Source organism: Cebus imitator, unplaced genomic scaffold, assembly GCF_001604975.1.
Source record: "Cebus imitator isolate Cc_AM_T3 unplaced genomic scaffold, Cebus_imitator-1.0 Scaffold115, whole genome shotgun sequence".
NCBI classification, from domain to species: domain Eukaryota; kingdom Metazoa; phylum Chordata; class Mammalia; order Primates; family Cebidae; genus Cebus; species Cebus imitator.
The window spans coordinates 3,723,295-3,746,884 of NW_016107430.1; positions in this window are offsets into that span (position 1 = coordinate 3,723,295).

The following is a 23,590-nucleotide window of genomic DNA, read 5'->3' on the forward strand; positions in this document are numbered from 1 at the left end:
CATGCATAATGAGAATAGACACACTTAGCAGCTGGCAGAATCCCCAAACTGGCTCCCTGACCGCTGCCATACTAGTGAGAACTAGTATGATGGGAATGACCAAATGGAAGCCATTAAAACTGCTTCTACCTAGGAAAATAATAAATCAAAAGCAATATCACATTCTTGGAAGGACTGTAGAGATCAGTGCCACCATCAAGGACTTGACAGATGCAGGAATAGTGATTCCCACCTCACCTCCATTTCACTCTCCTATTTGACCTGTGCAGAAGACAGATGATCTTGGAGAAAGAGAGTGGATTACTGTAAGCTTAACCAAGTGGTGACTTCAATTGCAGCTTCTGTGTCAGATGTGGTTTTATTTCTTGAGCAAATTAACACATCCCCCATTACTTTGCATGCAGTTATTGATCTGGCAAATGCCTTTCTCTCTATCCCTGTCTATTAGGACCACCAAAAGCAGTTTCCTTACAGCTGGCAAGGCCAGCAGTACACCTTCACTGTTCTATCTCAGGGGTGTATCAACTCTGCAGCCCTATGACATAATTTAGTTCTCAGGGATCTTGATCACCTTTCCCTTCCACAAGGTATCACACTGATCCATTATATTGATGACATTATGTTGATTGGACCTAGTGAGCAAGAAGTAGCAACTACTCTATTAGTTAGACATTTTTGCAGCAGAGTTTGAGAAATGAATTCAAAAAAACTTCAGGGCCTTCCACCTCAGTGAAACTTCTAGGGGTCCAGTTGTGTAGGGCATGTCAAGATAGCCCTTCTAAAGTGAAGGATAAGGTGGTGTATTTGGCCCCTCCTACAACCAAGAGACAATATGTCTAGTGGGCCTCTTTGAATGTTGGTGGCAATATATTCCTCATTCGAGTGTATTACTCTGGCCCATTTACAAGTGACCTGAAAAGCTTCTAATTTTGAGTGGAACTCAGAACAAGAGAAGGCTCTGCAACAGGTCCAGGCTCCTGGGCAAGCCGCTCCGACACTTGGGGCTGTATGATCCAGCAGATCCAATGGTGCTTAGTGTCAGTGGCAGATATGAATGCTGTTTGAAGCCTTTAGCAAGCCCTCATCAGTGAATTGAAGTGCAGCCTTCTAGGATTTTGGAGGAAATCTCTGCCATTATCCACAGATAACTACTCACCTTTTAAGCAGTAGTTCCTGACCTGCTACCGAGCCTTAGTAGAAACTGAGTGCTTGACCATGGGCCACAAAGTTACCATATAACCTGAGTTACCTGTCATTAGCTGCATGTTAGCTGATCCACGAAACCATAAAGTTGAGCATACACTGCAATACTCCACCATCAAATGGAGGTAATACATATATGATCAGGCCTGAGTAGGCCTTGAAGTCACAAGTAATTTACATGAAGGAATTGCCCAAATGCCTGTGATCCCCACTCCTGCTACACTCCCGCCTCTCTACCAGGCTGCCCCTACAGCCTTATGAGGAGTTCCCTACAGTCAGTTGTCTGAGGAAGAAAAGACTTGGGCCTGCTTTACAGCTGGTTCCCTGCAATATGCAAACACCACCCAAAAGTGGAAGCTGCAGTACTACAGTCCATCTTTGGGACACACCTGAAGGACTGTGGCAAAGGGAAATTCTGCCAGTGCACCTGGTTGGGCATGTTACTTGGAAGGAGAAATGGCCTTACATGCAATTATATACTAATTCATGGACTATAGCCAATGGTTTGGTTGTGTGGTCAGGGACTTGGAAGAAACATGATAAAAAACAATTTAGAGAAGGGGTATGTAGATAGACCTCTCCAAATGAGCGAAAACATGAAGATTTTTGTATCCCACATGAATGCACACCAAAAGATGAACTTAGCAAAGGAGGATTTAAATAATCAAGTAGATAGGATGGCCCATTCTGTGATACCAGCCACCTCTGTCATTGCCTTACGGGTTTATGACCAAAATGGCCATGGTGATAGAGATGGAGGTTATGCATGGGCTCAGCAACATAGACTTCCACTCGTCGAGGCTGACCCACCTATAGCCACCACTGATTGTCCAGTCTGGCAGAAACAGAGGTTAACATGGAACCCCAAGATATGGCACTATTTCCTGGAGTGATCAGCGAGCTATCCAGCGTCAGGTTGATTACACTGGACTGCTTCCATCACGGAAGAGGCAATGTTTCATCCTTACTGGAATAAACACTTACTTTGGTTATGACTTTGTCTTCTCTGCATGAAATGCTTCTGCCAAAACTACCATTCGTGGATTTACTGAATGCCTTATATACTGTCATAGTATTCCATACAGCATGGCTTCTGATCAAATGATTTACTTCACAGCAAAAGAAGAGTGGCAACGGGCCTAGGCTCATGGAATTCACTGGTCTTATCATCTTTGCCACCGTCCTGAAGCAGTTGGCTTGACTGAACAATGGAGTGACATTTTGAAGACTCAGTTACAGTGCCAACCAGGTAGTAGTAGTAGTTTGCAGGGATGGAACAAGGTTCTTCAGAAAGCTGTCCATACTTTGAGTCAGAGTCTGATATATGGTGCTGTTGGTGCTGTTATTTGATAGCCAGGATTCCTGAGTCCAAGAATCAAGGTGTGAAAATGGGGGTAGCACCACTAACTATTACCCTTAGTGACCACCTAGCAAAATTTTTGCTTCCCATTCCCTCACCTTTTATGCCTTGCTGGCTGAGAGGTCTTAGTTCCAGAGACAGGAATGCTTTCACCAAGAGACACAACAGTGATTCCATTGAACTTGAAGTTGAAACTGTCACCTAGCCACTTTGGGATCCTCATACCTCTGAGTCAACAGACAAAGAAAGTAGTTATAGTGTTGGCTAGGGTGCTTGGCTAGAGCTACCAAAGAGAAATTGGACTATTATTCCATAAGGGAAGTAAGAAAGAGTAGGGAATACAGGAACTCCTTCAGGGTATCTCTTGGTATTACCATGTCCTGTGAGAAAATCAATAAAAAATGAAAACCCAATCCAAGTAGGACTACTAATGACCCAGACCCCTTAGGAAGAAAGATTTGGACCACTTTGCTAGGTAAAAAACTAGGACCAGCTGAGGTAATGGCTGAAGGCAAAGGAAATACAGAATGGGTAGTGAAGAAGGTAGTTACAAATTCCAGCTATAGTCATGTGACCAGTTACAGAAACAAGAACTGTAATTACCTCGAGTATTTCTACCTTATTTTGTTATGAATACATTCGTGTGCTTATATACATATTTTAAGCCCATATCTTTGAATAATTTCCTCTCTTATTTCCTTATCATGTAATATAAGATATATTGACTTTATATCAGTATTTAAGTGTTGTTAATTTTATACCACAGTATTTAAATTACAGGGTATCAAGAGAAGCATAAACATCACTCAAAGACTTTACCTCCTATTCTGGAGAAGGGATAAGTGCATTTTCAGCTGAACCCAGGACAGTTGCGTCATTTTGGAATTGTGACCTTGTTACTGTTTTTATTTAGAGATTAAGTATGGTTGAAGGAGATGCATATTGGTGCCGCATTGAAGAGGGGTATACTTTTGATGATTAACTTTATGTGTCAACTTGGCTGGGCTAAGGGATGTCCAGATAGCTGGTAAAAATGTTATATCTAGATGTGTCTGTGAGGGTACTTCCAGAAGAGATTAGCACTGGTTTGCTTGTTTGTGTATAATCTTTTCCAGGTTTATTGAAGTATAATTGACAAAAAGTATAAATAGATAGATGATAGATAGACAGACAGATGTTTTGATATATTTATACTTTGTGAAATGATCACCACAATCGAGATTGACATTTAAATTGGCAGACTAAGTAAAGAAGACCTCCCTCACCACTGTGAAAAGGAATCACTGAATTCATTGAGGGCCTGAATAGAACAAAAAGGTTGAAAATGGTGAATTTGCTCTCTCTGCTTGAACTGACATCCATTCTCTCTTGCGCTTGGTCATCAGCACTCCTGGTTCTCTTTCAGACAGACTCAAACTGACACCATCAACCCCTGAAATTCTCAGGCCTTCAGTCTCAGACTGAATTACAGCACTGGCTTCCTACGTCTCTAGTTTGCAGACAGCAGATCACGGGATTTCTTGGCTTTTGTAACTACATGAGTCAATTCCTATACCAAATCTCTATCTATCTATCTATCTATCTATCCATCTGTCTATCCATCTATCTATCTATCCATCTGTCTATCCATCTATCTATCTATCTATCCATCTGTCTATCCATCTATCTATCTATCCATCTGTCTATCCATCTATCTATCTACCCATCTATTTATCCTATTGGTTCTTTTTCCTTGAAGAATGTTGACCAATACAGACACCTTGTTTAACATATTATTGACTCATTAACATTGAACTCATGGCCAAAAACACTACAATTCATGCCTGAACAAAGTTTATCTAACACATTTGTTTTCTTCACAAGGCACATCACACCTTCCTATGCTTAGAAACACTACACAGCACTTCAGCACTATGCCTGAAGGCCATTTCAAACAGCAAAGTCAACAACAAAAAACAACGCAAAAAACATGATAATGGATAGACCATGAAAGGGACTCTGGTTTACAATATGTGAGCTGAAACAAGAACATAAAGTGTCACCTAGTTCGACCTCAGTTGAAACATGCACATCAGATAACTCAATGGTTTGCCACTCCACATAGGTCAGTGCGTGGCCACGAAGGCACCATGGGTGTTGACTTTGAAATTATAAATAAATTTTAGCAATGGGAAATTCACAAATAGGAAATTGGCAAATAATGAGGATCAACTGTAATTTATCATCTACACCAAGACACTTTTATGAGTGAAGAGTTGCTATTAACAATTACACCAGGACAATTGGCATAAACTGGACTCTCTCAAGCAAATGGGGATGTATGATATCCTGATTTTAGCTTTTGAGATTCCTTTAAGTATCTGATGAAAGCCATGAGCACACGTATTTTTTACAAACAATCTCAAGGAATTCATATACCCCAAGGCTTCTCAGGCTGCACATGTCAGCCTTAAGGAATAGTTTTAAAATATATATATACAAACTGAAATATGGTAAAAGTATGCCTGAAACTTGAGACCAACATAATGATAGAATAAGCTTATGCAGAGAATTCAAGCATTTCATAGACAAGGTCACTATCAACATAAAGTGTCTACCAGGGCCATTGCCTCCTTGTCTTGGATACAAAATTTGAATTCATGCACCAAGAATATCATCAGAGAAGGGAATGAAAACAGACTATGGGCAATCCTGAAAGCCTGACATGGATGTGTTCAGAGCCTACCCCATTATTTTCTTGCCAAATGCCCCCATCTTGGCAATCATGTCCATTCTCCATGTCAGGCACGGGAAATGTCTACAGCAAAAGAGGGGCCATCTAGGAAACAGCTTGGACTCCCTTAGTAGGGATCAAGAACTAAAGACCACCCAAAGAGTCACTGACCCTCCCACCACCCCATACCTCATCTCCATGAAGGAAAAGGAAGGAACCTATGGCCACTCCTAGAAGCCACAGATAGCAATGAAATCTTACAATTCCGGTGTGATGGATTAAAACCTGTAGGTTGATGGGGGCTGCGTGCCATTGTCTTTAATCCTTCACCACACTCGTGCCCCCAGTGCTCACCTCCTCACTTGGGAGAGCACAGCTGCCCAGATGTGTGTTTCCCATTAACTCTGCTGCCTCTAGTCCGGGATAAAGAAGACATTTTCATGCCAAATTAAAAATCACTTGGAAATGTGCATTGTGTTGGGAGAATTGGCCTTTTGAAAGGGATATAAAAACGAGAAAGCTGATTTCATCACCTGCCGGCAGACAGGCCATCAAAGCATCCTGGCCCTGTGAAGCAGGCAGCCCACCTCTGCTCTTTCCCCTTTACAGACTGTGTCAGCATCTCCATTATTTACCCCCAGGGTGGGATAAAGGCACGGTGCAAAGGCTAAGATCTTTAAACTGCCTTGAGTGCCCATTAAGCACATTAATAACATCCACCGTAGTGAGACTTACCAATATAATTTCCTACTTCAAGCCAGGCGTGAAAAAAAAAAAGGAAGTCAGCTGAGTTTATCCACCAAGGAGACCACCTTAAATTAGAAGAGATTACTTAGTGATGGGGAAAGGAAAGAGTTAGCATGGAAGACCTCAGAACAACCTTGGCTGTATTATTTGGCTAGTATTTCTCCTCCCCCTCCCCCACACCCATGTCACTCGAGGGAGTGGGCTGCACCAATTTGACACTAAGAGCATTTAATCCGTGATGCTGATGTTGCAGTTTGGCCTAGGAGGGTAGGGTCCCAGCACTACAAGAAGTCATATTAGGATCAATTTTAAAAGAAAGGCAATGTTTTGAAAAATGGGTCTTGGGATTTGTGTCAGTGCTGTAGTTGCCTGCTCTAAATGTGTGTGATGGGGGATAGGGCTGGTGTAGGGGGAGGAGGTTGTTTAAAATAATAAAAGACACCACTTCTTGAAGGATTGGGTTCCAGGCAATTCACATGTCTGAACTAACCTCTACTTCGTAGCTCTCCAAAACAGAGAATACTGGGTCCATTTCATAGATGAGAAGACTGAAGCTTAGAGAGGTCAAGTGGCTTATGCTGGGACCCACAAGCTGAAATGGAAACTAAGATCTTCTGGGCTCTGAATGAAAGATGTGCTTTTAACTTCTCCTCTATACCACCAGAGCCACTTGATTTTATGTGGGTAAGTGTGACTTTGGAAAGGAGGGAGGAAGGTTGGAGACAGATCTGTTTATTTACTGGTTTGGAACAGAAGGCATTTCAGAGAAGCCTGATCCACATGCCCAGGGTATGGGGCCTCGAGCCTCAGGCCTCGGGGCTGTGTGGGGTCAGAGGAGAGCCTAGCTGGCTGCCCCCATCTCCCCTCCTCTCACAGCCCAAAGCCACAGGACCCAGCCTGCCTGTCTCCTCTCTTGCCTTCCTCATTAGCTGGGATTGGGACCAATTTGTGGATGCCTTTGGTGCCCTTAGGCAGCATTTGAGTCATCCTCCCCGATGCTAAAGAGAAAAGAAAGGAGGAGACAGCCGTCCCCCAGGAGACTGGAGATGCTGGGAGAGGGAAGCAGTGATGGATGGAGGTCAGGAGGGAGAGGCCAGTGTTCGGAGGTCATTCCCAGTCTGGCTTTCTTTAACCTCACTCTTCCCTGGGGACCTCCTTCCCCGTGAGATCACCTCCCACCACAGACTTAAAAAAATGGGCTTGCTCAGGGATCAGCCCTCACTATTTTGAGGACTGTGAACTGAAGGGACCCATACCCTTCCAACTCCCTGGGGCTTCCTAGAGCTCCAAGGACAGAATGCAGGTACAACTCAGCAGGATTAAGGCCAGCAAGAAGGATAGGTCTTCTTGTACCAGCTCAGATGATGCAATCCCTTTGCTTCAGAACTTGACAAATACCCATGGGTCTCTGTAACTGGAATAGGAGCCAAGTCAGGAACGTGCCATTGAATTAGCCTTAGGGATTCAGCCTGGTGCAGAAATATAGCTCCATCATATCTAGTGGTGAGACATTGGAGAAGCTACCTCACCTCTCTGAGACATAATTTCATGACATCTTATAAGAATGGAATTAAAGTGGTTACAGGGGATTGGAAGCAATTACCCACCAAAATGTTAGTTGTTGTGGTCATCATAACTCAAATAATGTAAAGTATAACCATCTCAAATGCCTCATTGTGTTGGGTTGTAAACATGGGAGTAGCAACCTGCACCTCATTTTATGTAAACGTCACAAGAATCCTGAGCCATTTATTATTATCTCTATTCTACAGATGGGGAAATTGAGGCAAAGCTAGGTTAAGTACTTTGTTCACCATCATAAAACACAGCACATGGCAAAGTTGAAACTGGAATACAATTGTATCTGGCTGCAGTAATGATACATAATCATCCCATATGCCAAAAAACATGGGGAAGGGAATGGGGAATCTATTCAAACTGTGCAATGAAGAGAGAAGGTCCACGGAAGGCAGAAGGAGCAGAATTAAAACACTAACTGAGCACCTCCCATGAGTCAAGCACAATGCCAGGTAGTAACATAGCTATTAATAACATAGCTATGCTATAACATAGCATCATGTCATTGAAGCAGTGAGCAAAATGTCAGGGCTGGCATGTGATCTCCAACTCAAGGTCAAAGAGGATATTCACACCTTTGGGGTTTTAAGCATGAGCATTATTCATGCATTCACTCCATTATTTCTTAACTCCTACCATGTGCCAAGCCCAATAGCTAAAAGTTAACCTCACCGTCTTGGGCAATTACACACCCTTCTGTCATCCTCTCCCCAAATGTCTCACAGTATTGTAAAAGCAACCCCAGGAGCTCCTTGATACTCCTCAAACTTCTCAAAAACTTATCTGAAGCCCAAAGAAACATGGTTTAGAAATTCAATCCAAGACCTCTTTTCCCAAAGCACTCAGATATCAGAGTCTGTTAATATCTATGCATAGACTTAAATACTATCCAAGGTGCTCTCTGTATCTGTATCAAAGCAGTAGTCCTCCTACCAATGATCCATCAAATCTGCAGTTTTCAAAACGGCATACCTCTTTATAAAACTTTCCCACACTGCATTGGGACACCGAGGCATGCTCTCTGCATAGCAACTCCGTGAAGTGTGAAGAGTATATGACATAATCATGTCCAATGGGTTAGGGACCTGGGGTTCTTGGAATTCTTGGCAGTGAATACAGGTGCCACAGCACCAGGTGCTAAGCTAGTAAATGGCAAAGACCAGGTGGTAGCCAGTCTTTCAATACCTCCTTCTCATTCTAGTGCCCTTTCTCCTAAAGTAGGCTACCTGTCAAAGGCCAAAGACACCTTTTTTGAAGTGTCTCCTTATGGGTGAAAAGTCACCAGGTGCCGTGTTCAAAAAGATAGCCTTGCTTAGGGATTGGCCCTCACTATTTTGAGAACTATGAACTGAAGAAACCCATATCCTTCTAGCCCCCATGGGCTTCCTAGAGCTCCAAGGACAGAATCCAGGTAGAACTCAGCAGGATTAAGATCAGCAAGGAAGATAGATCTTCTTGTACCAGCTCAGATGATGCAATCCATTTGCTTCAGAACTTGACAAATACCCATATGTCTCTGAAGTCTTATTTGTTTATTTTGTTTATTACTGATCTCAGCTCTACCTCTGTTGGGAAGGGTTGTTTAAGGGAAATTTAACAAAGGTAAATTCTCAGGACATTCTTGGTTCATCTCCCTTACTCACTTGAGGACCTGTCACTGATCATATCCCACTGGTCGACTGGAATTAGCATAATGAATAGCAAAAAAATGCCCACTATAGTATGGATAGGTAAAGGGCATTCTGATTGGCGTACAAATTGCAACTTCTTAAAGGGAAATTGGCAGTATCAAAATTACAAATGCACAAACCCTTAGATCCAATAATTCGCTTCTAAGAATCTATCCTAAAGAAATAGTCACATGAGTGAGCAGAAGACATCTGTCCAAGCTGTTCCACAGCAGCCCTATCTAACAATAAAAAAAAAAAGAAAGAAAAAGAAAAAATTGTAGAAAGCCAAATGCTTCTTATTAGGAAAACTGTTTTTTAAAAAATCATGCTCCCTTATCTGCCATCGTGGTATATGCTTGACTCTGCTTCTCACCACATCTTCTCACGAGACTTTCGGGACTAAATGTTTCCTGGCCAAGAAACAAAAGCAGAATCGTCTCATTCCCCAGTGGATTTGGTGAAAACTGGTAATAAAATCAGGTACAACTCCAAAAGGAGACACTGGAGAAGACCCAAGCTGGGTCTATAAGGAATTGCACATTAGATGGCACACATATTTATGCTGGGTCACATTAATGGCACACATATTTATGCTGGGTCAAGGTCATGACCATCTTACCTTATTAAGCTGAAAATGTCAGTATCTGGACAGCTGGACACATTTTATTGGGAATATATTTTTCTCTGATGAATCTGTTATGAACGCATTGGTTGACCGGGTTCAGTAATAAATACATGAGACCTTTCATTTCAATAAATAAATAAATAATCATGATCCCTCCACACTACGGAAGAGCATGCAACCGTTACAAATCCTGTTTGTAATCCTATGGACATATATCCATGTTGCTAAATGTGTTAAAAAATAAAGCAAGTTGAAAATAAAATAGCGTTGATAATAGGATCAAACGTTGTTGTTTAAAACAAGATGAAAAATTCAAGTTGGGACCCACCCCTGGGGCCTCAAACAGAGTTCAGGCTGTTCTGGGTCTAGGCGTTCAGGGAAGGTGGGGCAAGGAGAGGGAGCTGTAAGGTGCTACCTTTGACTACTCTTTTCTGAATATCATTAAAATTTAATTTTGAAAGTTCTGTTCTTAATGATGTCCTAAGAGGCCTATAAAAAATGCCTACAAGTGCAGAACCATATGAAGCATAATTATCCTGGCCAACCCCACTGACTGAATCACCCCAGCCCTGTACCCTCTAGGGATGACTGTCCACTTCATATATGAGTAGATATTATGTTTTGCATGACTATAGTATATATGTACCATAGGGGAAGAACATACACCACCACACCATTAACACTGGCTACTTAAGGGAGGAATGAGGGAGATATTCATATGTTTACTCTTATATTCCTGCATTGTTTTACTTTTTTTTTTTTTTTGAGACGGAGTTTCACTCTTGTTACCCAGGTTGGAGTGCAATGGCGCGATCTCAGCTCACCGCAACCTCCGCCTCCTGGGTTCAGGCAATTCTCCTGCCTCAGCCTCCTGAGTAGCTGGGATTACAGGCACGCACCACCATGCCCAGCTAATGTTTTGTATTTTTAGTAGAGACGGGGTTTCACCATGTTGACCAGGATGGTCTCGATCTCTTGACCTCGTGATCTACCCGCCTCGACCTCCCAAAGTGCTGGGATTACAGGCTTGAGCCACCGCGCCCGGCTGTTTTACTTTTTTAGTGTAGTACTTTGTAATTTTAAAAAATTTTAAAGGGAAGAAACATCTATTTAGGCATAATAGAAGAAATTACGAAAAAACAAACCCACAAAATATATTAGATGAGTCATCGCCTCCACGTAGAAAAATTAAACTGGACTTCTCTCTATCAAACTCTAACCAAACCAAATCCCATTTAATAGCAATATGGCATGTCAGCCAGGCTCAGTGGTGCACACTGGTAATCCCAGTTACTTGGAGGGCTGAGGCAGAAGGATAGCTTTGAGCTCAGGAGTTCGAGACCAACCTGTGCAGCATAGCAAGACTCCACCTCATTAAAAGTACATGTATATGTGGCTGTCAATATCTTGCAAAGAAGGTGGGGAGGGAAGTGGGGAATTAGTCTATTTTGTTTATAACCTGGAACAGTGCCTGGCCTATATTAGGTACTATAAAATATTATTGAATGTGGAATGAATTGAGAAGTACTCGGGGTATACAGAGAAAGGTGATTTTACTTGATTTAAGCAGTTGAGATTAGGAGACTGAACTGTGGCCAAATATCAATACCCCTGAGTGCAAGTAACACTGGTCTGTAATTAGCATATCAAGTGTTTATGTACCTGTAACTACTCCTAAACTGTTTTTACACATTCACTCTCCAAATATCTATTAAAGCCCCTAGAATCAGTCCCTGCCCTTAAGGGGTTTCCATCAAGCTGTGTGAGTATAAATCCAGTGTCAGAAAATGCTAGTTAGCAGAAATCGTCCTGGACAAAGATAAGAGTCCTGGCTAAGACTTCACCTGCCATAACTAATTGTGTGACCTTTAGCCTCTCACCTTCCTGAGCTGTCAAAATGGCAGGGCTTGAGCCAGATATGTCCCAAATATTTAATCTCATTATACTCCTGAGAGCAGGTTCTCCAAAATCCAGGAGCCCTAGACCCCAGTTGGAGAGACTCTCCACTAAACATCACTCTCAGGTCCTTTCAGCTCACAAGTGCTGATTCCAGGCGTGTTGACTCTTGTCTTTAAAGTATCACCAGTCTCCTAAGACCAGCAAGTCCCACTTTACCAAGGGCTTCAAAGCTTAGCCTCATCCAAGTGAGCATTAATTCTATATTAAAAAGGGTTTCCTACCAAGCTTTTTCTCTATTTGTCATTGCACTAATGTCATGAATTTCTGTTGGTATTGAGATAATCAAGATATATATTATCCTATATTGACTAATTTCCTTTTATTGTCTATGAGTAAGGGTATAGCCTCAGAGGTGAGATAGACCTCTATGATACTAGGTAAGTTACTAAAACTCTGTAATTCTGTTTCCTGGTCAGTAAAATGGGAATAATAACAGTTCCTACTCCATAGAATTATTATGAAAATTAATAAGAATGTAATTAATCTTGAATTAATGTGGATTGAATATTTATTACATAGTAAATATTCAGTAGGTGCTAGTTTTAATTATGGTGATTACTTTTGCTAGGTTATAAACTTCTTAAAATTGTGAACCATATATATCTCAAACTTTATTAAGCAATTAGTACTTGCCACAAGTTTGTTATTATTCATTTATATAATAGTTATGTTTAGTAATAAGAATGGCATAAAAGAAACACATTGAAATTAAGATTATTGCATTTGATTTTGGTTTCTTTGTTATACTTCTTTATTTTCTTTAAGCTGATGAGTTACACTTATGCAGTTTTCTTTCTTTCTCCTAATCTGACATTGAAGTTTTTCTTGAAAATAAAAATAAATAAACAAGTAACAGGCCAGGCACAGTGGCTCATGACTGTAATTCCAGCACTTTGGGAGGCTGAGGTAAGCGGATCACCTGAGGTCAGGAGTTCAAGACCAGCTTGGCCAGAATGGTGAAACCCTGTCCCCACTAAAAATACAAAAAGCATTAGTGGGGCATAGTGGTGGCTACCTGTAGTCCCAGTTACTCGGGAGGCTGAGGCAAGAGAATTGCTTGAATCTGGTAGGCAAAGGTTGCATTTGAGCTGAGATTGCGCCATTACACTCCAGCCTGGGTGACAGAGCAAGACTCTCTCTCAAAAATAAATAAATAAATAAAAAGGTTTTTCGGAAGATTAGGATTACGGCCTATTTTATTTTTCGTTTTTGAGATAGGGTCTCCCTCTATTGTGTAGGCTGGAGTGCAGTGGCACTGTCATGGCTCACTTGCAGCCTTGACCTCCTGGGCTCAAGAGATCCTCCCGCTTCAGCCTCCCCAGCAGCTGAGACTACATACCTGTGCCATGACACCCAGCTAAATTTTTTTTTCTTTTTTTCTTTTTTTTTTTCCTTTGGTAGGGACGGGGTCTCTCCACATTGGCCAGGCTGATCTCAAACTCCTGGGCTCAAGCAATCCTCCCACTTCAGCCTCTCAAATTGCTGGGATTAAAAATCCCACTGTGCCAGCCTTTAGATTTAGACTTAGTTCCAATTCCAGCACCACCTCTTACTAGCTAGGTGACACTGAGCAAGTTATTGGATTTTTCTCAGCCTCTGCTTCCTCTTATGTCAAATAGGTCTAATAATAGGCCCCACCTTGCATTCAATGCATGGGCAGAAATGGTAGTTTCCCTAAACAGTGAAGGAGGATCCTGAATAAAGGACTATAAACGTAGGAAGGGAGACTGAAATTTGAGGTCCAACAAAGCAAGGGTGACTTTGGGAACATCGTCTTTAGAAGTGTAGTTCCTGTTTCCTCCATGGGTTGGGGGCTGGGAGTGGGGGTGGGGTAGGAGGCTGTGGAAGTGAGCAAAGCTCTAGCTTCTCCAGGCTGACCCCACTCTGATTATGTTACATTTCTCTCTTGCGTCCAGCCCTGTGCACAGCACCATGGGCTCCATTGCCTTGAACTGGCATGTTGCAAGCCTGAATCACAAATTAATACTGCTCTTGTTATGAATTCCGATCGGCATTTAAAAATTTGCAGGCCCTCCCATGTCCCAAACCAAAGCCCTCCCAGGTCCCACTCCCAACCCCTGGCTCTCCCAGCTCGCTTAATACCACAAAAAGCTGCTGCTTTTGCGTAAATGCGAGGAAATTAAGTTACTGAAAGATCTACCAAGAGGCAGCATTAGCATTATTCCATTAGGAATAATGACTTGGGTAAGCTTAGGTTAAAAGAAGGGGCATTCAAGAATTAATTAAACAGCCATCGTCATCAGTGAAGGAAAGTCACCTAGAAGTAGACCAAAAAAGGTTTTATTTCACAATAGTTTTATAATCTGACTTGGTGTCCCAGACTAGGAAACGGAGCTGAAAGCCCAGGGGTGTGCAGAAGCATTATGACCAAGTCATCAGCTCTAAGCTCTGGGAGCCCCAAAACCCAGTTTAGGGCTGACTGTCCCAACCAGCCTCACCCACCCACACATCTACCCTCACGATTTCATGTTGCATCTAACTCACCCTGCAAAGCAACGGGTGTGTTGGGACCCAGCCAGTTGGGAGCCTTTGTAAAGACAAGATCCTTTTGCTTTGTGTTTGTTTTAATTTTTCCAAGCAGCTCAGATCTAACATGAAAAGTGCAATAAACTGGGAGTATCAGTGTTCCCTGAAAATATCACTTCACAAGTGAAAATATATCCAAACAGCCAGTTGTAGTTTGAGTGGCTCTCCCTCCTCAAAAATGCAGCTGTCACCGAAAATACGTTTGAAATCTCTCCCTCTCTTTCTCCCTCTCTCTCCACTTTCCTTTCCTTCCTCCTTCTTCCAGCTCTCGCTCCGTCTTGCAATTTAACTTTAATTGCCCTGTCAGCTCTAAAGGCTGCTAATTGACGCCTTTTATTCTGGGTTAAAACTCCTCAGGAAGAAAAGAGCTCGCCGGGCCTCCAGATTCGACCGATTTGGCACGCTTGTCTCCCTGAGAATTGAAGCTGGGTGCTGCTAGTGCTGGGGACAGGCATGGGGGAGTCGTGGAGGCGGGGAGGGGGGCTGGGCAGGGGTTGGAACGTCTATTTTTAGTGAGGGTTTTATAGAGTGGATCCCTGTGGCTTGGCTCCACACTGAAATATTGTCCTCGTCTCAATGACATAAACACAGGGCAACTTGGAGATCTTGGCGCCAGCCCTGGCCGGAGCCTGTGAATGGGCAGAACGGTGGGATGGGAGCAAGAACCCTACTGTAATTACAAATAAATCCGCCACCCACTCCCACCCCCTGGTTCTCCCAGCTCGCTTAATACCGCAAAAAGCCGCTGCTTTTGCGTAAATACGAGGAACTTAAGTTACTGAAAGATCTACCAAGAGGCAGCTAACGGAATAATGAATTGGGTAAGCTTAGCTTAAAAAGAAGGGGCATTGAAGAATTAATTAAACAGCCATCGTCATCAGTGAAAACCAGAGACGGAGGCAAAGCATAGACTCCTTGAGCTCCTGGAGTAAATCCAGTGTGTTGCTTCCCTCTGAAATTATCAAGCATTCAGGCTGGCCCTGGTACGGGAGAAATTGGAACCAATTAGCACAAGGTCTCAGTACGATTCTTCGGAATGTCCCCGGCCAGGCTGGATGAAGCTGTCACCCAGGGCTGCCTCAGACATGGAGCCACACTTTCCAAAGCCTATTTAAATATAGCCTTGCTTCCCTCGAAATGTAATCCCAACCCTCATTTTATCCTTGGAAGCTTCGGGGGTGGAGTGCAGGGTGAGGTGGGATTTTCATAACCCCCATCCCCCACTCCCACAACCCTGTAAATAAATAAAAGATTACGCCAAATTCCATTTGAAGTTGTCAGTCCTGGAATGGAACTTTTATCCCATTATGAATTTCATGGGTGAGACCGGTCAGACTTTGAATGTGGCTAACACCTCCATTGAAAGGCCCTAATTGCAGTTGTAGGCACTGACTGTTTGCAGACACCACACTGTACACACCTTCACATTCCTCTGAAGAAAGAGCATCCTATGAGAGCCAGCCACGGCCTCCCCTCAAGTCAGTAGGACTGTCAAGGTTTCACTTAAACTTTAAACCAAAGTTGCCCTATTGAAGGGCCAGGTGCTAATTTGGGATTCTGAGGTTCGGCAGCTTTGCCTTGGCTGACAGGGCTGTTTCTATACCCAGGGGGCTGGCTGGAGTCATGCTTCAGCCTCAGAGGCTACCAGGAAGGGAGTCTTTCAGTCCAAATGGACCCTTGAAGGACCGCTTTTATTTTCAGATGACCTTCCTCTGAGCCCGAAAGCATCCCGGGCTTGGCTAAGCGACAAAAGAAAGAATGGAAAAATGCATTTTGCACACAGCTACTGGCCTACCAAAGGCAAGAAAGCTGCCTGTTAAGAGTCCCAAGGGAAGGGAGTCTCTCACTTCACTTCGGGACTCCTGGTGGGGAACAAGCCATAGAAAGATGGCCTACGAGGGAGAACTCTTTATAAAGTTGTTCTGCTCCTCCCTCAATGGACACCACCAAAAAATTTATTTTTGTGTTGTGGTAAAATATGCATAAAGTAAAATTCACCATTTTAACCATTTGTCAGTGTACAGTTGAGTGCCATCAAGTACATTCTCACTGTTATGCCATCATCACCACCATCCATCACCAGAACTTTCTCATTATCCCAACTGATATGGTGTGACTGCATCCCCACCCAAATCTCATCTTGAGTGTGGCTCCCATAATTCCCATGTGTCATGCTAGGGACCTGGTGGGAAGTAACCGAGTTGTGGCAGTGAGTCTTTCCCATGCTGTTCTTCTGCTTGTGAAAAAGTCTCACGAGATCTGACGGTTTTATAAACGGAAGTTCCCCTGCACAAGCTCTCTTGCCTGCTGCCATGGAAGACTTGACTTTGCTCCTCATTTGCCTTCAGCCATGACTGTGAGGCCTCCCCAGCCATGTGTAACTGTGAGTCCATTAAATCTCTTTCCTTTATAAATTACCCAGTCTCAGATATGTCTTTATTAGCAGTGTGAGAACAGACTAATACACAAACTAAAACTACCTACCCACTACACAGTAACTCCCCATTTTCCCTCCTCCCAACTGTTGGCAATCATCATTCTAATTTCCATCTCTATGAATCAGACTACTCTAGGTACCTCATATAAGAGGAATTATACAGTATTTGTCCTTTTGTGACTTATGCTTGTTTCAAGATTTACCCATGCTGAGACCATCAGAATTTCTTTTCTTGTTAAGGCTGAATAATACCCGATTGTGTGGATATACCACATTTTAGTCATCTATTCACCAGTGAACACATGGGCTACTTCCACCTTTTAGCGATTATGAATAATGTTGCTATGAAAAAAGAATGTATAAATATCTGAGCCTCTGTTTTTGGTTCTTTGCAGGATATACCCAGCAGTGGAATTAATGGTTTCTACGCTATTTCCATTTTTAATTTCGTGCGTGAGTGCCACACTGTTTTCCACAGAGGCTGCATTATTTTACATTCCCAACAGCAGCACGCCAGGGTTTGCATTTCTCCACATCCTCATCAAACTTGTTATTTTCCTTCCTTTTTTCTTGATACCAGCTATTCTAGTGGATATGAGTGCTATCACATTGTAGTTTTTGAACACGAAAGATTTTTATTTATTTTATGTTTGCGTTGATCTCTTTACTTTTTGAAAGAAATAATATGGTATATGTACACACAAGTATCCACCCAGTACTTTACATTCTGGCCCTCTCCCCAGAGGCAAGCACGTCCCAAGTTGGTGTGTGTGATTGCAGTTCATGTTTAACTTTACCAAGCCTATTTGCATTCATTAATAATTTATACTACTATTTTGTGGGTCTCTTTGGATTCCACTTTTGTGTCCTTCCCCACCCCCACCACTAAATTCCACATTGATAAGTTGTACAAAGAATACCAAAAGCAGAATTCCATATGAAACCACAAAAGGGCACATGGAATAGATCAGAGGCTTTGGAGTTAGGCAGAGAGTTAAATCTCAGCTGTGTTACTTCCTACCTGTGTGACCTTGGTCAGGTCACTTTACCTCTCTGAGCTTTAGCGTCCTTGATTATAAACTGAGATGTCTGCAGGACTGAATGAGGTAACAAATATAATGCACTATATCAGCATATAGTAAGAGTTCAGTAATTGGTAAGGAGGAGGGGGAAGAAAGGAACGAGGTTAACATTAATTTTCTTGGGCCAGGTGCAATGACTCATGACTGTAGTTCCAGCACTTGGAGAGGCCAGAGCAGGCACATCACTTGAGTACAGGAGTTCAAGGCCAACCTCAGAAACATGGCAAAATCCCGTCTCTACAAAAAAATTCAAAAATTAGCCTGGCATGGTGATGCCACCTGTAATCCCAGCTACTCAGGAAGCTGAAATGGGAGGATCGCTTGATCCTGGGAAGTTGAGGCTGGAGTGAGCCATGAGCATGCACTGTACTCCAGCCTGGCTAAGACAGCAAGACCCTGTCTCAAAATAAAGAAAGAAATTAGAATAGAATAGAATAGAATAGAAAACGTTCTTGCTGAGTTGGTGCCTCTCCACAGCCATCTCTCAGTCATGATCCACTGACTATTTTTGCCTCCATCTTCATACTGCCCCAAGGTAGGTCAGAACACGTGCAAAAGTATAAGACAAAAAAAATGCAGGCCTGTTTGCCTTTTAAAAAAATGTTGATGTAAATAATGGAGACTGTGTGTCTCCCCTTCCACTTCCCACCCAGAAGGCAGTGGAGAGTGAGGAAAGGAAGGCGGGAGGCCTGACCCACTCTGCCAAGTCACCCTACTTGGGAGAGAACATTCAGCACAGGCCCTGAGCCTGGCTACGGAAACCGTAATCTAATATCTTAATCCATTTCTTCTTCAAAGCATTGCCCTTTGTGCCAGGTGGACAGAACCCGAATAACATGGAGCTGTCCCTAAGAAGCTCTTGCATTGGCCTGCGTCATTCAGGCTGGGAAAACAATATCCAAAGGTACACCTTTGACCTGGTTATCTGGGCAGTTGTGACTGGGGAATGACAGTTTAAAGGACCTAAAAGATGTTTAGGGAATTGCACCCAGTCGGTGCTGACAGTGAACACAGCCATTGATCCAGCTACCCCCGGTGAGTGCTGACCATGCCAGATGGTGAGCAAGGCTCTTTGGCTACACAAAGAGGAATTGGACACCTAGGAGAGCTGTCTTCAGAGAGATTAGTGCTCCTCTGCCCTTTTGGAAATGGCTTCTGAGTCTACCTCTCCAAGAAGACAGCAGGGACTGGGAGCAGTGGGGTGGAAGGGAAGAAAAATAGTTCCAGCAAGAACTAGGTCCTGGGGTCCTAAGGATGGGAGTGGGAGCCTGCACCATCTTCCTTTCCAAGGACATGGGCTGAGGTTAGCCTGACATGTCACAGCAGCTGCTGCCTCTCCAGAATGAGCTGGAATCATTCAATTACTCCCCACCCCACCCCAACAACAGCCCAAGCTGCAGCTTCCTGGGATAGAGCCAACCATCCCTCACCCCCTGTCCTGAACTGCTACTGCTGCCAAAATCAGCTGACTTCAAGATACAGAGCCACTAATTTGTGAGGATTCAGGCTGCTGATGGTGTTGGTACAATAACCAGGCTGTCTCTAGTTCAGCATGGGCAAGACATTGGTGTATAGCAGTTAGATCATAAAGCACCTATTTGGGTCAAACTAGTTTTTTATTTTACAGACGCCTATAAGGAATATGATTAAATGTTTTCATTTAAATAGACAGACTCGGCCAAGAGAAGGAAGCGATTTATAAGAGAAGATCAAACATCATAAGCTATTAATTAAGAAATGGGCATTGTTTGACCACCATCACTTCCATCTACCCACTACCAGGGTCCAATATGGTAACCAGAAGTAATCAAACAAGTTCAAGCGTCCGTTCATTTACTAGGTGCCTACTGTATAGTAAACGCAAGGCTAGGCACTGGGAATATGGAGTTGGACTACCATAAAGAGCTTGTTGTCCAGCAGTCAAGACAGCCATCAGCCTTTATTCAGTCACTGATGGGTGAGCTAGAGGAAGGAACGGGCTGGTATAGGATCTGAGCGGAGGGAGCAATTTATCTGCCCAGACAGAATCAAGAACGGAGGAAGCAATGTTTAAGCAGGATCTAGAGGATGGCAAGTGGTTTTGCAAAAGGGAGAGAGTAAGCACACAGGGCATGTAACAGTGAGGAAGCCCATGCTCTATGTAGAGACCTCCAAGCTAAATACACAGCAAACAGCAAAGAATAGAACGAGGTAACAGGAGAAAGGTAGATTGTGGTCAGGTTGGAAATGGCATCAAATGTCATAACTTTATCTTGAGAGTAACCAGAAGAATCCTTAGAGGTTTTGTATCATTATAATTCCCATCCTATATAGCAGAGTATTTTCACCTGTTTCTCCTTCAGGAATACTAAGACTTTGGGAGAAATGAGGGGCCACTTCACTGAACTTCAACAGGAAGCTGTCTGTCTTGAGTGGGCCAGGACTATCTGTAAGCCTTAGTTCTCAGTGGTGACATTAGGGGAACTTTGGTGATAGATAAAGACCCCTTCAAGGATCCCATACCTGTGAGATGAAGAGTAGCTGCTACAAATGACAAGTGAGAGATCTCACCAAACCCCTGCAACCAATTGAGGCCCTGAAGTCCCTAGAAAAAATGCAAGTACCCCCAAGACTTGCTTTGCTGTCAAAATATTTAGAAGAAGCATATTTAAATCACAGACGGAACAATAGGACTAGCTCAGAAGTAAACGTTCATGCTGTTGAAGAAGCTTAAACCATAAACATTTAGTCTAAAATGTAGCTGCCTCTCCTTCTGGGCTAGGGTCTGAAAGAAAAGCAGAGTTCTATAAAATGTGACCTGCCAGGATTTTCTTACCCCCGTGGCATGATCATTACGATGCCTCTTATTATATTTAAAGCCTTAGCCGAGGTGACTGAAATCCCTGAGGAGGCGAGGGAGGCAGCTTTGCATTTTTCTCAAAGTATTCTGCTGAACCACTGCGGTAATTCATTTTTGAAACAATGAGAAGGGAAAATGAGATCGGAATCACAACCTGGCCTCATTACTGGCCCGCCTCCTCCCTGCCACCTCCAGGCACTTCAAGGGCCCTTCTCCCAGCATTTTAGGGATTATCTTTGCGAGTTTAATCAAGCTTTACATTAACTAGTTAACATGGTTAAGCCTTTGTGTGAGGAAAGAGACATTTGTCTGAAATCGGAATGTACTGAATTCATTTTGCAGGGAAGCCAAGCCTGGGTCTCAGCTCTAACCTTACCTATTCTCCCCATCATGAGCAAAAAAAAAAATTTTTTCTTTAAAATTATATGTATACCAACAAAACTGTTATCAAGTAACCTGGGATTTTGTTATTGCTATTGGGTTTTGGTATATGTTGTTGTATACAACAAAATTGTTGGTATTCATATAAATAAAACTAATTGTTTTCCAAAACGCCAATGAATAATGAATCACATCTCAAAAAAAATCCTGTGTTGAAACATAAGCATACCTACTAACCATGCTGGTGAAGGACTAGCCACTGCTTGATTTATTTTCGTGTTTTAATTAATAAATTTACTTATGATCTTAACCTATTATGCCAAAGAACAGATTGGAAAATGTTTGCGGTTACCTAATGGGCTAGAGGAAAAATAAGAACCCTTTTAGAACTTTAAGGCAGTTGTTCATGTAACTTTGAAGACTTCCCTTCATTTTCTGTAGGTAGGTTTTGTGAATTAAAATAAAAAAGCAAAATTTTTTTTCTTAATTGAGGGCATTTTTAAATTAAGCTGAGTAAAGACACTAAGCTGAAACCTTAGCTATAAGAAAAATAAAAAACAGTTGGGGGTTTCAGAGACATTGTTTGTCTTAAGAGTGATGTGAAGAAGCTTGATCAAAAGCCTTGTTTTACTACAGTCATGCTCCATTATGGGAGCTGGGGATGAGGATGGGGTGGGGGGAGTGGGAGGAAGATGAAACGAGCCCTCTCCTCTACTCAACCAGGTTGCCAAAAGTCACTGCCCTCAAGTAAACCTCCCTGGCCTGCTGGTATCGATGACCTCTGGAGTCAAACATGGATTCAGAGCAAGACAGAGGATGCATTAAGAAGCCCGCTTTGGGCTCACGCTCTGAGCTAAGAAGCCTCTCTCTGCTTTCACTGACGGTCCTTGGGTCAAGAGCACAGCATCGGGACGTGCCCTTGCTTCTCTGGCACTCAGTTTCTCTATAAAATGGGGAGGTAGTTGTCTCTATCTCCCCATATAAGCAAAAGGTAAGTTCCTTTGGTACCTATTTAGGGACCTCATCCTCCAAACCCTCAACTTAGGTGACTGACTTCCAATCATCAGCCTCCACACCAAAGGCATTCCAGACTGCAGGGTTTTTTTCATCAGGCACGAGGGTGGTTTTTGGTTCATTTTAGTTTTATTTCCCAGCCAAGCGGTGGGTTTTGACATGGGTATCACTTTATTTGAAAAGCAATCTGATTTCTTTGTAGATGCCAGAGACAGGAAATCAAAGTGTCACGAAAGTGTCTGTCACATACTTATTTACACGTGAGTGTGCACATGCACGCATGCACACACACACACACACACGTGCATACAAAAGTTCCACAAATGGACTTCTTTATTTTATCATGATGGGTGAGCATTGCACCATTTAACTCAACACAAAATGAAGATCACCTAAGAATAAGAATCATGCCTACCCTGCAGCCTGCTGCTGGCTTCAAAAATCTTTTTAACATTTAGAGCTTTAAACACCATTTTCAGTTTTACTAATGGCTAACAGTTACTTTGAGGCAAGTTCTTTATTCTCAATTCACTGGTTTTAATCTTTTACTGATTTTTTCCTTACATACAAAAATGCTGATTGTTATCTTTCTTTAAATCAGATTTACATAAAGTAAAAAGTGAGCTTCTCCCTCTTCCTCACCCCACACTTTAAGGGTAATCACCCCATTCTTTAAGGATAATTATTACAATTAATGACTTGCAAACATTTTTTAACATACTTCCTCATACATAAAATAATCCTGCGTAGAGATTAAGATCAACCGCTCTAGAGTTGAGCAACCTAGATTTCAACCTTGACGTAATACAGAATTAATTTTCATTTTCACTTCTTAATAGGGACTACTTAAAATATTTAAGACCTATAATCGCCATATTTAGATGGTTTCTAAGGTTTGTTTCAAATATTTCTAAGCTCAAGTCTAAATACAAATCTCATTTAAAACAGCTTAAGATGCTTCAGTAGCTCATCATGTACAGCCTCTGGTCTTCCAGCCTCTATTCCTCAATCTCTAACTCTGGGTACTGCCAACCCACCCCTAGAATTTGGATTACGTCTCACCTCTTCCCCACTACCCCAAATGTCATCCAGCTGGTGGCCCCTCCTCGCCCGTTTGATCTGTAACCACCTCTTGATTTTTCAGGTCTTTCATCTTGGAACATCAAGCCAGGTGTGGTTGCTCACGCCTGTAATCCCAGCACTTTGGGAGGCCAAGGCAAGAGTATCACTTGAGGTTAGGAGTTTGAGACCAGCCTTGCCAACATGATGAAACCCCATCTCTACTAAAAATACAAAAATTAGCCAGAGGTGGTAGCACATACCTGTAATCCCAGCTACTCAGGAGGCTGAGGCAGGAGAATCACCTGAGCCCAGGAGTCAGAGACTACAGTGAGCTGAGATCATGCCACTGCACTCCAGCCTGGATGACAGAATG